Here is an 18,256-nt window from a genome sequence, read left to right on the forward strand (position 1 = left end):
AGGGAAGGGTGGAACTCTGGGTGATGAAGTCACACATCAGAAAGCAATCTCTCAGAAAGCTTCTCTCTAGTTTTTATGTAAGGATATGTCCTTTTTCACCATGGGCCCCTATGGGCTACCAAATATCACTTTGCAGTTTCCACGAAAAGAGTGTTACCAAATTGCCTCCTGAGGCCTAAGTTATAAGTCTGGGAGATGAACTCACAGATCACAAAGAAGTTTCTCAGAAGTCTTCTTTATCGTTTTAATGGGAGGATATTTTCTTTGGCCCCATAGACTTCAACGGGATCCGTAATATCAGTTCTCTGATTCCACACAAACAGGGCCAGTCCACGGCCCCAAGAAATACAGCTGTAAATCAATGGGTTGAATTCACACATCACAACGCGGCTTCTCAGAAAGTTTCTTGCCTTTTGAAGATGAGGTTATTTGTGGTCTCGGAGCGCCACCGTTTGTCTTTTTGCAGATTCTGCGAAAACTCGGTTAGCAAGCTTCTCAGTGAAAACAACGATGGAACTCTGTGGGCTGAACTCACCCACAGCAAGGACGTTTCTGAGAAGCTGTCTCTGCAGGTTTGTCCGAGGATACTTCCTTTTTCACCATGGGATTCAACGATGTCCAAGACATCACTTATGACACTCCACAAAATGAGTGCTAGGAAACTCCCCCATGAAAGGGGGGTATAACACTGTGAAATGAATTCACACATCACAAAGCAGTTTCTCAGAAAACTTCATTCTGGTTTTTCTCGGAGGATATTACCTTTGTCCTTCTACTCTCAAAACCATCGGAAATATCACTTCTCAGAATCCACGGAAGCAGTCCGAGGAGACGGCTCCAAGAAAGAGTGGTGTAACTCTGAGAGATGAAGTCACACATCAGAAAGCAAATTCTCAGAAAGCTTCTTTCACTTTCTGACCTGAGGATTTACTTTTGTCACCGTCGGCTGCATAGCGCTAAGAAGTTTCCCCTTGCAGATTTGAAGAAAACTGTGTAAGCAACGGATCACTGAGGAGAAACATGTAACTCTGTGAGTTGCATTCACACATCGCAAGGCAGTTTCAAAGAAAGCTTCTTTCGAGTTCCTCTCTGAGGATATTTAATTTTTCGCCATAGCCCTCAATGAGCTCCCAAATATCACTTTGCTAAATGCACGAGAACACTGTTAGCAAACTGTTCCAAGAGGGAAGGGTGGAACTCTGGGTGATGAAGTCACACATCAGAAAGCAATCTGTCAGAAAGCTTCTCTCTAGTTATTATGTGAGGATATTTCCTTTTTCACCATGCGCTGCCAAGTGCTACCAAATATCACTTTGCAGTTTCCACGAAAAGAGTGTTAGCAAATTGATTTCTGAGGCCTAAGTTATAAGTCTGTGAGATAAACTCACAGATCAGAAAGAAGTTTCTCAGAAAGCTTCTTTCACGTTTTGAACTGATGAAATTTCCTTTATCAGCGTAGGCCTCAATGCGATCCAAAGAAGCCCTTCTCAGGTTCCTCAAAGACAGTTTTAACGGGCTGCTCCACGAAACATAAGTGTAACTCTGTGAGATGAATTCACACATTACCAAGAAGTTTCTAAGAAAGCTTCTTTCTACTTTTCTTCTGAGGTTGTTTGCTTTGTCACAGTAAGCTTCATTGCGCTATGAAGTATCTAATGGCAGATTTCCAGAAAACTGTGTGAACAAACTGATCACTGAAGACAAAAGTGTAACTCTGTGAGTTGCATTCACACATGGCAATACAGTTTCTCAGAGAGCTTCTCTCTTGTTATTATGTGAGGATATTTCCTTTTTCACCATAGCCCTCAAAGAGCTCCCAAATATCACTTTGCAGAATCCACGACAAGAGTGTTAGCAATGTGTTCTAAGAAGGGAAGGGTGGATCTCTGTGTGATGAAGTCACACATCAGAAAGTAATCTCTCAGAAAGCTTCTCTCTAGTTATTATGTGAGGATATTTCCTTTTTCACCATGGGCTCCTATGGGCTCCCAAATATCACTTTGCAGTTTCCATGAAAAGAGTGTTAGCAAATTGCTTCCTGAGGCCTAAGATATAAGTCTGTGAGATGAACTCACAGATCAGAAAGAAGTTTCTCAGAAAGCTTATTTCACGTTTTGAACTGATGAAGTTTCCTTTATCAGGGTTGGCCTCAATGCGATCCAAAGAAGCCCTTCTGAGGTTCCTCAAAGACAGTGTTAACGGACTGCTCCACGAAACATAAGTGTAACTCTGTGAGATGAATTCACACATCACCAGGAAGTTTCTACGACAGCTTCTTTCTACTTTTCTTCTGAGGATGTTTGCTTTGTCACAGTAAGCTTCATTGCGCTATGAAGTATCTAATGGCAGATTTCCAGAAAACTGTGTGAACAAACTGATCACAGAAGAGAAACGTGTACCTCTGTGAGTTGCATTCACACATGGCAATGCAGTTTCTCAGAGAGCTTCTCTCTAGTTATTATGTGAGGATATTTCCTTTTTCACCATAGCCCTCAATGAGCTCCCAAATATTACTTTGCAGAATCCATGACAAGAGTCTTAGTAATCTGTTCTAAGAAGGGAAGGGTGGAACTCTGTGTGATGAAGTCACAGTTGAGAAAGCAATCTCTCAGAAAGCTTCTCTCTAGTTATTATGTGAGCATATTTCCTTTTTCACCATGGGCCCCTATGCGCTACCAAATATCACTTTGCAGTTTCCACGAAAATTGTGTTAGCAAATTGCTTCCTGAGGCCTAAGTTATAAGTCTGTGAGATGAACTCACAGATCAGAAAGAAGTTTCTCAGAAAGCTTCTTTCACGTTTTGAACTGATGATATTTCCTTTATCAGTGTAGGCCTCAATGCGATCCAACGAAGCCCTACTCAGGTTCCTCAAAGACAGTGTTAATGGACGGCTCCACGAAACATAAGTGTAACTCTGTGAGATGAATTCACACATTATCAAGAAGTTTCTAAGAAACCTTCTTTCTACTTTTCTTCTGAGGATGTTTGCTTTGTCACAGTAAGCTTCATTGTGCTATGAAGTATCTAATGGCAGGTTTCCAGAAAACTGTGTGAACAAACTGATCACTGAATAGAAACGTGTAACTCTTTGAGTTGCATTCACACATGGCAAGGCAGTTTCTAAGAGAACTTCTCTCTAGTTATTATGTGAGGATACTTCCGTTTTCACCATAGCCCTCAATGAGCTCCCAAATATCACTTTGCAGAAACCAAGACAACAGTCTTAGCAATCTGTTCCAAGAAGGGAAGGGTGGAACTCTGTGTAATGAAGTCACACATCCTAAAGCAATCTCTCAGAAAGCTTCTCTGTAGTTATTATGTGAGGATATTTCCTTTTTCACCATGAGCCCCTAAGGGCTACCAAATATCACTTTGCAGTTTCCACGAAAATTGTGTTAACTAATTGCTTCCTGTGGCCTAAGTTATAAGTCTGTGCGATGAACTCACAGATCAGAAAGAAGTTTCTCAGAAAGCTTCTTTCACGTTTTGAACTGATGAAATTTCCTTTATCAGCGTAGGCCTCAATGCGATCCAAAGAAGCCCTTCTCAGTTTCCTCAAAGAGAGTGTTAATGCACTGCTCCACGAAACATAAGTGTGACTCTGGGAGATGAATTCACACATTACCAAGAATTTTCTATGAAAGCTTCTTTCTACTTTTCTTCTGAGGATGTTTGCTTTGTCACAGTAAGGTTCATTGCGCTATGAAGTATCTAATGGCAGATTTCCAGAACACTGTGTGAACAAACTGATCACTGAATAGAAACGTGTAACTCTGAGTAGCATTCACGCATGACAATGCAGTTTCTCAGAGAGCTTCTCTCTAGTTATTATGTGAGGATATTTCCTTTTTCACCATAGCCCTCAAAGAGCTCCCAAATATCACTTTGCAGAATCCACGACAAGAGTCTTAGGCATCTATTCCAAGAAGGGAACGGTGGAACTCTGTGTGATGAAGTCACACATCCGAAAGCAATCTCTCGGAAAGCTTCTCTGTAGTTATTATATGAGGATATTTCCTTTTTCACCATAGCCCTCAATGAGCTCCCAAATATCTCTTTGCTTAACCCATGAGAACACTGTTAGCAAACTGTTCCAAGAAGGGAACTGTGCAACTCTGGGTGATGAAGTCACACATCAGAAAGCAATCTCTCAGAAAGCTTCTCTCTAGTTATTATGTGAGGATATATCCTTTCTCACCATGGGCCCCTATGGGCCCCCAAATATCACTTTGCAGTTTCCACGAAAAGAGTGTTAGCACATTGCTTCCTGAGGCCTAAGTTATAAGGCTGTGAGATGAACTCACAGATCAGAAAGAAGTTTCTCAGAAAGCTTCTTTCACGTTTTGAACTGATGAAATTTCCTTTATCAGCATAGGCCTCAAAGCGATCCAAAGAAGCCCTTCTCAGTTTCCTCAAAGACAGTGTTAATGGACTGCTCCACGAAACATAAGTGTAACTCTGTGAGATGAATTCACACATCACCAAGAAGTTTCTAGGAAAGCTTCTTTCTACTTTTCTTCTGAGGATGTTTGCTTTGTCACAGTAAGCTTCATTGCGCTATGAAGTATCTAATGGCAGATTTCCAGAAAACTGTGTGAACAAACTGATCACTGAAGAGAAACGTGTAACTCTGTGAGTTGCATTCACACATGGCAATGCAGTTTCTCAGAGAACTTCTTTCTAGTTATTATGTGAAGATATTTCCTTTTTCACCATAGCCCTCAATGAGCTCCCAAATATCACTTTGCTTAATCCACGAGAACACTGTTAGCAAACTGTTCCAAGAAGGGAATGGTGGAACTCTGGGTGATGAAGTCACACATCAGAAAGCAATCTCTCAGAAAGCTTCTCTCCAGTTATTATGTGAGGCTCTTTCCTTTCTCACCCTATCCCTCAATGAGCTCCCAAATATCACTTTGCTGAATCTACGAGAACATTGTTAGCAAAGTGTTCCAAGAAGGGAAGGGTGGAAGTCTGGGTGATGAAGTCACACATCAGAAAGCCATCTCTCAGAAAGTTTCTCTCCAGTTGTTATCTGAGGATATTTCCTTTTTCTCCATAGGCCCCAAAGGGCTTCCAAATGTGTCTTTTCAGATTCCACGAAAAGAGTGTTAGGAAACTGCTTCCTGAGGACTAAGTTGTAACTCTGTGAGATGAAGTCACATATCACAAAGAAGTTTCTCAGAAGTCTTCTTTATCGTTTTAATGGGATGTTATTTTCTTTGGCCCCATAGACTTCAACGGCATCCGTAATATCAGTTCTCTGATTCCACACAAACAGGGCTAGTCAACGGCCCCACGAAATACAGCTGTAATTCAGTGGGTTGAATTCACACATCACAACGCGGTTTCTCAGAAAGTTTCTTGCCTTATGAAGATGAGGTCATTTGTGGTCTCGGATCGCCACCGTGTGTCTTATTGCAGATTCTGCGAAAACTCGGTTAGCAAGCTTCTCAGTGAAAACAACGATGGAACTCTGTGGGCTGAACTCACCCACAGCAAGGACGTTTCTGAGAAGCTTTCTCTGCAGGTTTGTCCGAGGATACTTCCTTATTCACCATGGGATTCAACGATATCCAAGACATCACTTATGAGATTCCACAAAATGAGTGCTAGGAAACTCCCCCATGAAAGGGGGGTATAACACTGTGAAATGAATTCACACATCACAAAGCAGTTTCTCAGAAAGCTTCATTCTGGTTTTTCTCGGAGGATATTTCCTTTGTCCTTCTACTCTCAAAACCATCGGAAATATCACTTCTCAGAATCCACGGAAGCAGTCCTAGGAAACGGCTCCAAGAAATAGTGGTGTAACTCTGAGAGATGAAGTCACACATCAGAAAGCAAATTCTCAGAAAGCTTCTTTCACTTTCTGATCTGAGGATTTACTTTTGTCACCGTCGGCTGCATAGCGCTAAGAAGTTTCCCATTGCAGATTTGAAGAAAACTGTGTAAGCAAACGGATCACTGAGGAGAAACGTAACTCTGTGAGTTGCATTCACACATCGCAAGGCAGTTTCTAAGAAAGCTTCTTTCCAGTTTCTCTCTGAGGATATTTATTTTTTCAATGTAGCCCTCAATGAGCTCACAAATATCCCTTTGCTTAATCCACGAGAACACTGTTAGCAAACTGTTCCAAGAAAGGAAGGGTGCAACTCTGGGTGATGAAGTCACACATCAGAAAGCAATCTCTCAGAAAGCTTCTCTCTAGTTGTTATGTGAGGATACTTCCTTTTTCACCATGGGCCCCTATGGGCTCCCAAATATCACTTTGCAGTTTCCACGAAAAGAGTGTTAGCAAATTGCTCCTGAGGCCTAATTTATAAGTCTGTGAGATGAACTCACAGATCAGAAAGAAGTTTCTCAGAAAGCTTCTTTCACGTTTTGAACTGATGAAATTTCCTTTATCAGCGTAGGCCTCAATGCGATCCAAAGAAGCCGTTTCAGGTTCCACAAAGACAGTGTTAATGGACTGCTCCACGAAACATAAGTGTAACTCTGTGAGATGAATTCACACATCACCAAGAAGTTTCTAAGAAAGCTTCTTTCCACTTTTCTTCTGAGGATGTTTGCTTTGTCACAGTAAGCTTCATTGCGCTATGAAGTATCTAATGGCAGATTTCCAGAACACTTTGTGAACAAACTGATCACTGAATAGAAATGTGTAACTCTGTGAGTCGCATTCACACATGGCATTGCAGTTTCTCAGAGAGCTTCTCTCTAGTTATTATGTGAGGATATTTCCTTTTTCACCATAGCCCTCAATGAGCTCCCAAATATCACTTTGCTTAATCCACGAGAACACTGTTAGCAAACTGTTCCAAGAAGGGAAGGGTGGAACTTTGTGTGATGAAGTCACACATCATAAAGCAATCTTTCAGAAAGCTTCTCTCTAGTTGTTATGTGAGGATATTTCCTTTTTCACCATGGGCCCCTCTGGGCTCCCAAATATCACTTTACAGTTTCTACGAGAAGAGTGTTAGCAAATTGCTTCTTGAGGCCTAAGATATAAGTGTGTGAGATGAACTCGCAGATCAGAAAGAAGTTTCTCAGAAAGCTTCTTTCACGTTTTGAACTGATGAAATTTCCTTTATCAGCGTGGGCCTCAATGCGATCCAAAGAATCCCTTCTCAGGTTCCTCAACACAGTGTTAATGGGCCGCTCCACGAAACATAAGTGTAACTGTGAGATGAATTCACAGATCACGAAGAAGTTTCTAAGAAAGCTTCTTTCTACTTTTCTTCTGAGGATGTTTGCTTTGTCACAGTAAGCTTCATTGCGCTATGAAGTATTTAATGGCAGATTTCCAGAAAACTGTGTGAACAAACTGATCACTGAAGAGAAACGTGTAACTCAGTGAGTTGCATTCACACATGGCAATGCAGTTTCTCAGAGAGCTTCTCTCTACTTATTATGTGAGGATATTTCCTTTTCCACCATAGCCTTCAATGAGCACCCAAATATCACTTTAATTAATCCACGAGAACACTGTTAGCAAACTGTTCCAAGAAGGGAAGGGTGCAACTCTGGGTGATGAAGTCACACATCGGAAAGCAATCTCTCAGAAAGCTTCTCTCTAGTTATTATGTGAGGTTACTTCCTTTTTCACCATGGGCCCCGATGAGCTCCCAAATATCACTTTGCACTTTCCACGAAAGGAGTGTTAGCAAATTGCTTTCTGAGGCCTAAGTTATAAGTCTGTGAGACGAACTCACAGATCAGGAAGAAGTTTCTCAGAAAGCTTCTTTCACGTTTTGAACGGATGAAATTTCCTTTATCAGCCTAGGCCTCAATGCGATCCAAAGAAGCCCTTCTCACGTTCCTCAAAGGCAGTGTTAACAGACTGCTCCACGAAACATAAGTGTAACTCTGTGAGATGCATTCACACATTACCAAGAGGTTTGTACGAAAGCTTCTTTCTTCTTTTCTTCTGAGGATGTTTGCTTTGTCACAGTAAGTTTCATTGTGCTATGAAGTATCTAATGGCAGATTTCCAGAAAACTGTGTGAATAAACTGATCACTGAATAGAAACGTGTAACTCTGTGAGTTGCATTCACACATGGCAATGCAGTTTCTCAGAGAGCTTCTCTCTAGTTATAATGTGAGGATATTTCCTTTTTCACCATAACCCTCAATGAGCTCCCAATTATCACTTTGCTTAATCCTCGAGAACACGGTTAGCAAACTGTTCCAATAAGGGAAGGGTGCAACTCTGGGTGATGAAGTCACACATTATAAAGAAATCTCTCAGAAAGCTTCTCTCTAGTTGTTTTGTGAGGATATTTCCTTTTTCACCGTGGGCCCCAATGGGCTCCCAAATATCACTTTGCAGTTTCCACGAAAAGAGTGGTAGTAAATTGCTTCCTGAGGCCTAAGTTATAAGTCTGTGCGATGAACTCACAGATCAGAAAGAAGTTTCTCAGAAAGCTTCTTTCACGTTTTGAACTGATGAAATTTCCTTTATCAGCGTAGGCCTCAATGTGATCCAAAGAAGCCCTTCTCAGGTTCCTCAAAGTAGAGTGTTAATGCACTGCTCCACGAAACATAAGTGTGACTCTGGGAGATGAATTCACACATTACCAAGAATTTTCTATGAAAGCTTCTTTCTACTTTTCTTCTGAGGATGTTTGCTTTGTCACAGTAAGGTTCATTGCGCTATGAAGTATCTAATGGCAGATTTCCAGAACACTGTGTGAACAAACTGATCACTGAATAGAAACGTGTAACTCTGAGTAGCATTCACACATGACAATGCAGTTTCTCAGAGAGCTTCTCTCTAGTTATTATGTGAGGATATTTCCTTTTTCACCATAGCCCTCAAGGAGCTCCCAAATATCACTTTGCAGAATCCACGACAAGAGTCTTAGGCATCTATTCCAAGAAGGGAACGGTGGAACTCTGTGTGATGAAGTCACACATCCGAAAGCAATCTCTCGGAAAGCTTCTCTGTAGTTATTATATGAGGATATTTCCTTTTTCACCATAGCCCTCAATGAGCTCCCAAATATCTCTTTGCTTAACGCATGAGAACACTGTTAGCAAACTGTTCCAAGAAGGGAACTGTGCAACTCTGGGTGATGAAGTCACACATCAGAAAGCAATCTCTCAGAAAGCTTCTCTCTAGTTATTATGTGAGGATATATCCTTTCTCACCATGGGCCCCTATGGGCCCCCAAATATCACTTTGCAGTTTCCACGAAAAGAGTGTTAGCACATTGCTTCCTGAGGCCTAAGTTATAAGGCTGTGAGATGAACTCACAGATCAGAAAGAAGTTTCTCAGAAAGCTTCTTTCACGTTTTGAACTGATGAAATTTCCTTTATCAGCATAGGCCTCAATGCGATCCAAAGAAGCCCTTCTCAGTTTCCTCAAAGACAGTGTTAATGGACTGCTCCACGAAACATAAGTGTAACTCTGTGAGATGAATTCACACATCACCAAGAAGTTTCTAGGAAAGCTTCTTTCTACTTTTCTTCTGAGGATGTTTGCTTTGTCACAGTAAGCTTCATTGCGCTATGAAGTATCTAATGGCAGATTTCCAGAAAACTGTGTGAACAAACTGATCACTGAAGAGAAACGTGTAACTCTGTGAGTTGCATTCACACATGGCAATGCAGTTTCTCAGAGAACTTCTTTCTAGTTATTATGTGAAGATATTTCCTTTTTCACCATAGCCCTCAATGAGCTCCCAAATATCACTTTGCTTAATCCACGAGAACACTGTTAGCAAACTGTTCCAAGAAGGGAATGGTGGAACTCTGGGTGATGAAGTCACACATCAGAAAGCAATCTCTCAGAAAGCTTCTCTCCAGTTATTATGTGAGGCTCTTTCCTTTCTCACCCTATCCCTCAATGAGCTCCCAAATATCACTTTGCTGAATCTACGAGAACATTGTTAGCAAAGTGTTCCAAGAAGGGAAGGGTGGAAGTCTGGGTGATGAAGTCACACATCAGAAAGCCATCTCTCAGAAAGTTTCTCTCCAGTTATTATCTGAGGATATTTCCTTTTTCTCCATAGGCCCCAAAGGGCTTCCAAATGTGTCTTTTCAGATTCCACGAAAAGAGTGTTAGGAAACTGCTTCCTGAGGACTAAGTTGTAACTCTGTGAGATGAAGTCACATATCACAAAGAAGTTTCTCAGAAGTCTTCTTTATCGTTTTAATGGGATGTTATTTTCTTTGGCCCCATAGACTTCAACGGCATCCGTAATATCAGTTCTCTGATTCCACACAAACAGGGCTAGTCAACGGCCCCACGAAATACAGCTGTAATTCAGTGGGTTGAATTCACACATCACAACGCGGTTTCTCAGAAAGTTTCTTGCCTTATGAAGATGAGGTTATTTGTGGTCTCGGATCGCCACCGTGTGTCTTATTGCAGATTCTGCGAAAACTCGGTTAGCAAGCTTCTCAGTGAAAACAACGATGGAACTCTGTGGGCTGAACTCACCCACAGCAAGGACGTTTCTGAGAAGCTTTCTCTGCAGGTTTGTCCGAGGATACTTCCTTATTCACCATGGGATTCAACGATATCCAAGACATCACTTATGAGATTCCACAAAATGAGTGCTAGGAAACTCCCCCATGAAAGGGGGGTATAACACTGTGAAATGAATTCACACATCACAAAGCAGTTTCTCAGAAAGCTTCATTCTGGTTTTTCTCGGAGGATATTTCCTTTGTCCTTCTACTCTCAAAACCATCGGAAATATCACTTCTCAGAATCCACGGAAGCAGTCCTAGGAAACGGCTCCAAGAAATAGTGGTGTAACTCTGAGAGATGAAGTCACACATCAGAAAGCAAATTCTCAGAAAGCTTCTTTCACTTTCTGATCTGAGGATTTACTTTTGTCACCGTCGGCTGCATAGCGCTAAGAAGTTTCCCATTGCAGATTTGAAGAAAACTGTGTAAGCAAACGGATCACTGAGGAGAAACGTAACTCTGTGAGTTGCATTCACACATCGCAAGGCAGTTTCTAAGAAAGCTTCTTTCCAGTTTCTCTCTGAGGATATTTATTTTTTCAACGTAGCCCTCAATGAGCTCACAAATATCCCTTTGCTTAATCCACGAGAACACTGTTAGCAAACTGTTCCAAGAAAGGAAGGGTGCAACTCTGGGTGATGAAGTCACACATCAGAAAGCAATCTCTCAGAAAGCTTCTCTCTAGTTGTTATGTGAGGATACTTCCTTTTTCACCATGGGCCCCTATGGGCTCCCAAATATCACTTTGCAGTTTCCACGAAAAGAGTGTTAGCAAATTGCTCCTGAGGCCTAATTTATAAGTCTGTGAGATGAACTCACAGATCAGAAAGAAGTTTCTCAGAAAGCTTCTTTCACGTTTTGAACTGATGAAATTTCCTTTATCAGCGTAGGCCTCAATGCGATCCAAAGAAGCCGTTTCAGGTTCCACAAAGACAGTGTTAATGGACTGCTCCACGAAACATAAGTGTAACTCTGTGAGATGAATTCACACATCACCAAGAAGTTTCTAAGAAAGCTTCTTTCCACTTTTCTTCTGAGGATGTTTGCTTTGTCACAGTAAGCTTCATTGCGCTATGAAGTATCTAATGGCAGATTTCCAGAACACTTTGTGAACAAACTGATCACTGAATAGAAATGTGTAACTCTGTGAGTCGCATTCACACATGGCATTGCAGTTTCTCAGAGAGCTTCTCTCTAGTTATTATGTGAGGATATTTCCTTTTTCACCATAGCCCTCAAAGAGCTCCCAAATTTCACTTTGCAGAATCCACGACAAGAGTCTTAGCAATCACTTCCAAGAAGCGGAAGGGTGGAACTCTGTGTGATGAAGTCAGACATCAGAAAGCAATCTCTGAGAAAGCTTCTCTCTAGTTATTATGTGAGGATATTTCCTTTTTCACCATAACCCTCAATGAGCTCCCAAATATCACTTTGCTTAATCCATGAGAACACTTTTAGCAAACTGTTCCAAGAAGGGAAGGGTGGAACTCTGTGTGATGAAGTCACACATCAAAAAGCAATCTCTCAGAAAGCTTCTCTCTAGTTATTATGTGAGGATATTTCCCTTTTCACCATGGGCCCCTAAGGGCTCCCAAATATCACTTTGCAGTTTCCACGAGAATTGTGTTAGCAAATTGCTTCCTGAGGCCTAAGTTATAAGTCTGTGAGATGAACTCTCAGATCAGATTTAAGTTTCTCAGAAACCTTCTTTCACGTTTTGAACGGATGAAATTTCCTTTATCAGCGTAGACCTCAATGCGATCCAAGGAAGCCCTTCTCAGATTCCTCAAAGACAGTGTTAATGGACTGCTCCACGAAACATAAGTGTAACTCTGTGAGATGAATTCACACATTACCAAGAAGTTTCTAGGAAAGCTTCTTTCTACTTTTCTTCTGAGGATGTTTGCTTTGTCACAGTAAGCTTCATTGTGCTATGAAGTATCTAATGGCAGATTTCCAGAAAACTGTGTGAACAAACTGATCACTGAAGAGAAACGTGTAACTCTGTGAGTTGCATTCACACATGGCAATGCAGTTTCTCAGAGAGCTTCACTCTAGTTTTTATGTGAGGATATTTCCTTTTTCACCATAGCCCTTAATGAGCTCCCAAATATCACTTTGCTTAATCCACGAGAACACTGTTAGCAATCTGTTCCAAGAAGGGAAGGGTGGAACTCTGGGTGATGAAGTCACACATCAGAAAGCAATCTCTCAGAAAGCTTCTCTCTAGTTATTATGTGAGGATATTTCCCTTTTCACCATGGGCCGCCATGTGCTACCAAATATCACTTTGCAGTTTCCACGAAAAGAGTGTTAGCAAATTGCTTTCTGAGGCCTAAGTTATAAGTATGTGAGATAAACTCACAGATCAGAAAGAAGTTTCTCAGAAAGCTTCTTTCACGTTTTGAACTGATGAAATTTCCTTTATCAGCGTAGGCCTCAATGCGATCCAAAGAAGCCCTTGTCAGGTGCCTCAAAGACAGTTTTAACGGGCTGCTCCACGAAACATAAGTGTAATTCTGTGAGATGAATTCACACATTACCAAGAAGTTTCTAAGAAAGCTTCTTTCTACTTTTCTTCTGAGGTTGTTTCCTTTGTCACAGTAAGCTTCATTGCGCTATGAAGTATCTAATGGCAGATTTCCAGAAAACTGTGTGAACAAACTGATCACTGAAGAGAAAAGTGTAACTCTGTGAGTTGCATTCACACATGGCAATACAGTTTCTCAGAGAGCTTCTCTCTTGTTATTATGTGAGGATATTTCCTTTTTCACTTATAGAACTCAATGAGCTCCCAAATATCACTTTGCTTAATCCACGAGAACTCTGTTAGCAAACTGTTCCAAGAAGGGAAGGGTGGAACTCTGGGTGATGAAGTCACACATCAGAAAGCAATCTCTCAGAAAGCTTCTCTCTAGTTTTTATGTAAGGATATGTCCTTTTTCACCATGGGCCCCTATGGGCTACCAAATATCACTTTGCAGTTTCCACGAAAAGAGTGTTAGCAAATTGCCTCCTGAGGCCTAAGTTATAAGTCTGGGAGATGAACTCACAGATCACAAAGAAGTTTCTCAGAAGTCTTCTTTATCGTTTTAATGGGAGGATATTTTCTTTGGCCCCTAGACTTCAACGGGATCCGTAATATCAGTTCTCTGATTCCACACAAACAGGGCCAGTCCACGGCCCCAAGAAATACAGCTGTAAATCAGTGGGTTGAATTCACACATCACAACGCGGCTTCTCAGAAAGTTTCTTGCCTTTTGAAGATGAGGTTATTTGTGGTCTCGGAGCGCCACCGTTTGTCTTTTTGCAGATTCTGCGAAAACTCGGTTAGCAAGCTTCTCAGTGAAAACAGCGATGGAACTCTGTGGGCTGAACTCACCCACAGCAAGGACGTTTCTGAGAAGCTTTCTCTGCAGGTTTGTCCGAGGATACTTCCTTTTTCACCATGGGATTCAACGATGTCCAAGACATCACTTATGACACTCCACAAAATGAGTGCTAGGAAACTCCCCCATGAAAGGGGGGTATAACACTGTGAAATGAATTCACACATCACAAAGCAGTTTCTCAGAAAACTTCATTCTGGTTTTTCTCGGAGGATATTTCCTTTGTCCTTCTACTCTCAAAACCATCGGAAATATCACTTCTCAGAATCCACGGAAGCAGTCCGAGGAGACGGCTCCAAGAAAGAGTGGTGTAACTCTGAGAGATGAAGTCACACATCAGAAAGCAAATTCTCAGAAAGCTTCTTTCACTTTCTGACCTGAGGATTTACTTTTGTCACCGTCGGCTGCATAGCGCTAAGAAGTTTCCCCTTGCAGATTTGAAGAAAACTGTGTAAGCAACGGATCACTGAGGAGAAACATGTAACTCTGTGAGTTGCATTCACACATCGCAAGGCAGTTTCAAAGAAAGCTTCTTTCGAGTTCCTCTCTGAGGATATTTAATTTTTCGCCATAGCCCTCAATGAGCTCCCAAATATCACTTTGCTAAATGCACGAGAACACTGTTAGCAAACTGTTCCAAGAGGGAAGGGTGGAACTCTGGGTGATGAAGTCACACATCAGAAAGCAATCTGTCAGAAAGCTTCTCTCTAGTTATTATGTGAGGATATTTCCTTTTTCACCATGCGCTGCCAAGTGCTACCAAATATCACTTTGCAGTTTCCACGAAAAGAGTGTTAGCAAATTGATTTCTGAGGCCTAAGTTATAAGTCTGTGAGATAAACTCACAGATCAGAAAGAAGTTTCTCAGAAAGCTTCTTTCACGTTTTGAACTGATGAAATTTCCTTTATCAGCGTAGGCCTCAATGCGATCCAAAGAAGCCCTTCTCAGGTTCCTCAAAGACAGTTTTAACGGGCTGCTCCACGAAACATAAGTGTAACTCTGTGAGATGAATTCACACATTACCAAGAAGTTTCTAAGAAAGCTTCTTTCTACTTTTCTTCTGAGGTTGTTTGCTTTGTCACAGTAAGCTTCATTGCGCTATGAAGTATCTAATGGCAGATTTCCAGAAAACTGTGTGAACAAACTGATCACTGAAGACAAAAGTGTAACTCTGTGAGTTGCATTCACACATGGCAATACAGTTTCTCAGAGAGCTTCTCTCTTGTTATTATGTGAGGATATTTCCTTTTTCACCATAGCCCTCAAAGAGCTCCCAAATATCACTTTGCAGAATCCACGACAAGAGTGTTAGCAATGTGTTCTAAGAAGGGAAGGGTGGATCTCTGTGTGATGAAGTCACACATCAGAAAGTAATCTCTCAGAAAGCTTCTCTCTAGTTATTATGTGAGGATATTTCCTTTTTCACCATGGGCTCCTATGGGCTCCCAAATATCACTTTGCAGTTTCCATGAAAAGAGTGTTAGCAAATTGCTTCCTGAGGCCTAAGATATAAGTCTGTGAGATGAACTCACAGATCAGAAAGAAGTTTCTCAGAAAGCTTATTTCACGTTTTGAACTGATGAAGTTTCCTTTATCAGGGTTGGCCTCAATGCGATCCAAAGAAGCCCTTCTGAGGTTCCTCAAAGACAGTGTTAACGGACTGCTCCACCGAACATAAGTGTAACTCTGTGAGATGAATTCACACATCACCAGGAAGTTTCTACGACAGCTTCTTTCTACTTTTCTTCTGAGGATGTTTGCTTTGTCACAGTAAGCTTCATTGCGCTATGAAGTATCTAATGGCAGATTTCCAGAAAACTGTGTGAACAAACTGATCACTGAAGAGAAACGTGTACCTCTGTGAGTTGCATTCACACATGGCAATGCAGTTTCTCAGAGAGCTTCTCTCTAGTTATTATGTGAGGATATTTCCTTTTTCACCATAGCCCTCAATGAGCTCCCAAATATCACTTTGCAGAATCCATGACAAGAGTCTTAGCAATCTGTTCTAAGAAGGGAAGGGTGGAACTCTGTGTGATGAAGTCACAGTTGAGAAAGCAATCTCTCAGAAAGCTTCTCTCTAGTTATTATGTGAGCATATTTCCTTTTTCACCATGGGCCCCTATGCGCTACCAAATATCACTTTGCAGTTTCCACGAATATTGTGTTAGCAAATTGCTTCCTGAGGCCTAAGTTATAAGTCTGTGAGATGAACTCACAGATCAGAAAGAAGTTTCTCAGAAAGCTTCTTTCACGTTTTGAACTGATGATATTTCCTTTATCAGTGTAGGCCTCAATGCGATCCAACGAAGCCCTACTCAGGTTCCTCAAAGACAGTGTTAATGGACGGCTCCACGAAACATAAGTGTAACTCTGTGAGATGAATTCACACATTACCAAGAAGTTTCTAAGAAACCTTCTTTCTACTTTTCTTCTGAGGATGTTTGCTTTGTCACAGTAAGCTTCATTGTGCTATGAAGTATCTAATGGCAGGTTTCCAGAAAACTGTGTGAACAAACTGATCACTGAATAGAAACGTGTAACTCTTTGAGTTGCATTCACACATGGCAAGGCAGTTTCTAAGAGAACTTCTCTCTAGTTATTATGTAGGATACTTCCGTTTTCACCATAGCCCTCAATGAGCTCCCAAATATCACTTTGCAGAAACCAAGACAACAGTCTTAGCAATCTGTTCCAAGAAGGGAAGGGTGGAACTCTGTGTAATGAAGTCACACATCCTAAAGCAATCTCTCAGAAAGCTTCTCTGTAGTTATTATGTGAGGATATTTCCTTTTTCACCATGAGCCCCTAAGGGCTACCAAATATCACTTTGCAGTTTCCACGAAAATTGTGTTAACTAATTGCTTCCTGAGGCCTAATTTATAAGTCTGTGAGATGAACTCACAGATCAGAAAGAAGTTTCTCAGAAAGCTTCTTTCACGTTTTGAACTGATGAAATTTCCTTTATCAGCGTAGGCCTCAATGCGATCCAAAGAAGCCCTACTCAGGTTCCTCAAAGACAATGTTAATGGACTGCTCCACGAAACCAAATTGTAACTCTGTGAGATGAATTCACACATTACGAAGAAGTTTCCAAGAAAGTTTCTTTCTACTTTTCTTCTGAGGACGTTTGCTTTGTCACAGTAAGCTTCATTGCGCTATGAGGTGTCTAAAGGCAGATTTACAGAAAACTGTGTGAACAAACTGATCACTGAATAAAACGTGTAACTCTGTGAGTTGCATTCACACATGGCAATGCAGGTTCTCAGTGATCTTCTCTCCAGTTATTATGTGAGTATATTTCCTTTTTCACCATAGCCCTCAATGAGCTACCAAATTTCACTTTGCTTAATGCACAAGAACACTGTTAGCAATCTGTTCCAAGAAGGGAAGGGTGGAACTCTGGGTGATGAAGTCACACATCAGAAAGCAATATCTCAGAAAGCTTCTCTCTAATTATTATGTGAGGATATTTCCTTTTCCACAATGGGCCCCTATGGGCTCCCAAATATCACTTTGCAGTTTCCACGAAAGGTGTGTTAGCAATTTGCTTCCTGAGGGCTAAGTTAAAAGTCTGTGAGATGAACTCACAGATCAGAAAGAAGTTTCTCAAAAAGCTTCTTTCACGTTTGGACTGATGAAATGTCCTTTATCATCGTAGGCCTCATTGCGATCTAAAGAAGCCCTACTCAGGTTCCTGAAAGACAGTGTTAGACGACTGATCCAGGAAACATAAGTGTAACTCTGTGAGATGAATTCACACATTACCAAGAAGTTTCCAAGAAAGTTTCTTTCTACTTTTCTTCTGAGGACGTTTGCTTTGTCACTGTAAGCTTCATTGAGCTATGAAGTATCTAAAGGCAGATTTCCAGGAAACTGTGTGAACAAACTGATCACTGAAGAAAAACGTGTAACTCTGTGAGTTGCATTCACACATGGCAATGCACGTTCTCAGTGAGCTTCTCTCTAGTTATTATGTGAGTATATTTCCTTTTTCACCATAGCCCTCAATGAGCTACCAAATTTCACTTTGCTTAATCCATGAGAACACTGTTAGCAAACTGTCCCAAGAAGGGAAGGGTGGAACTCTGAGTGATGAAGTCACACATCAGAAAGCAATCCCTCAGAAAGCTTCTCTCTAATTATTATGTGAGGATATTTCCTTTTCCACCATGGGCCCCTGGGGGCTAACAAATATTACTTTGCAGTCCCACGAAAAGTGTGTTATCAAATTGCTTCCTAGGCCTAAGTTATAAGACTGTGAGATGAACTCCCAGATCAGAAAGAAGTTTCTCAGAAAGCTTCTTTCACGTTTTGAATTGATGAAATTTCCTTTATCAGCGTAGGCCTCAATGCGATCCAAACTAGCCCTTCTCAGTTTC

This window comes from Rhinopithecus roxellana, chromosome 6 (genome assembly GCF_007565055.1).
Source record: "Rhinopithecus roxellana isolate Shanxi Qingling chromosome 6, ASM756505v1, whole genome shotgun sequence".
Lineage (NCBI taxonomy): Eukaryota > Metazoa > Chordata > Mammalia > Primates > Cercopithecidae > Rhinopithecus > Rhinopithecus roxellana.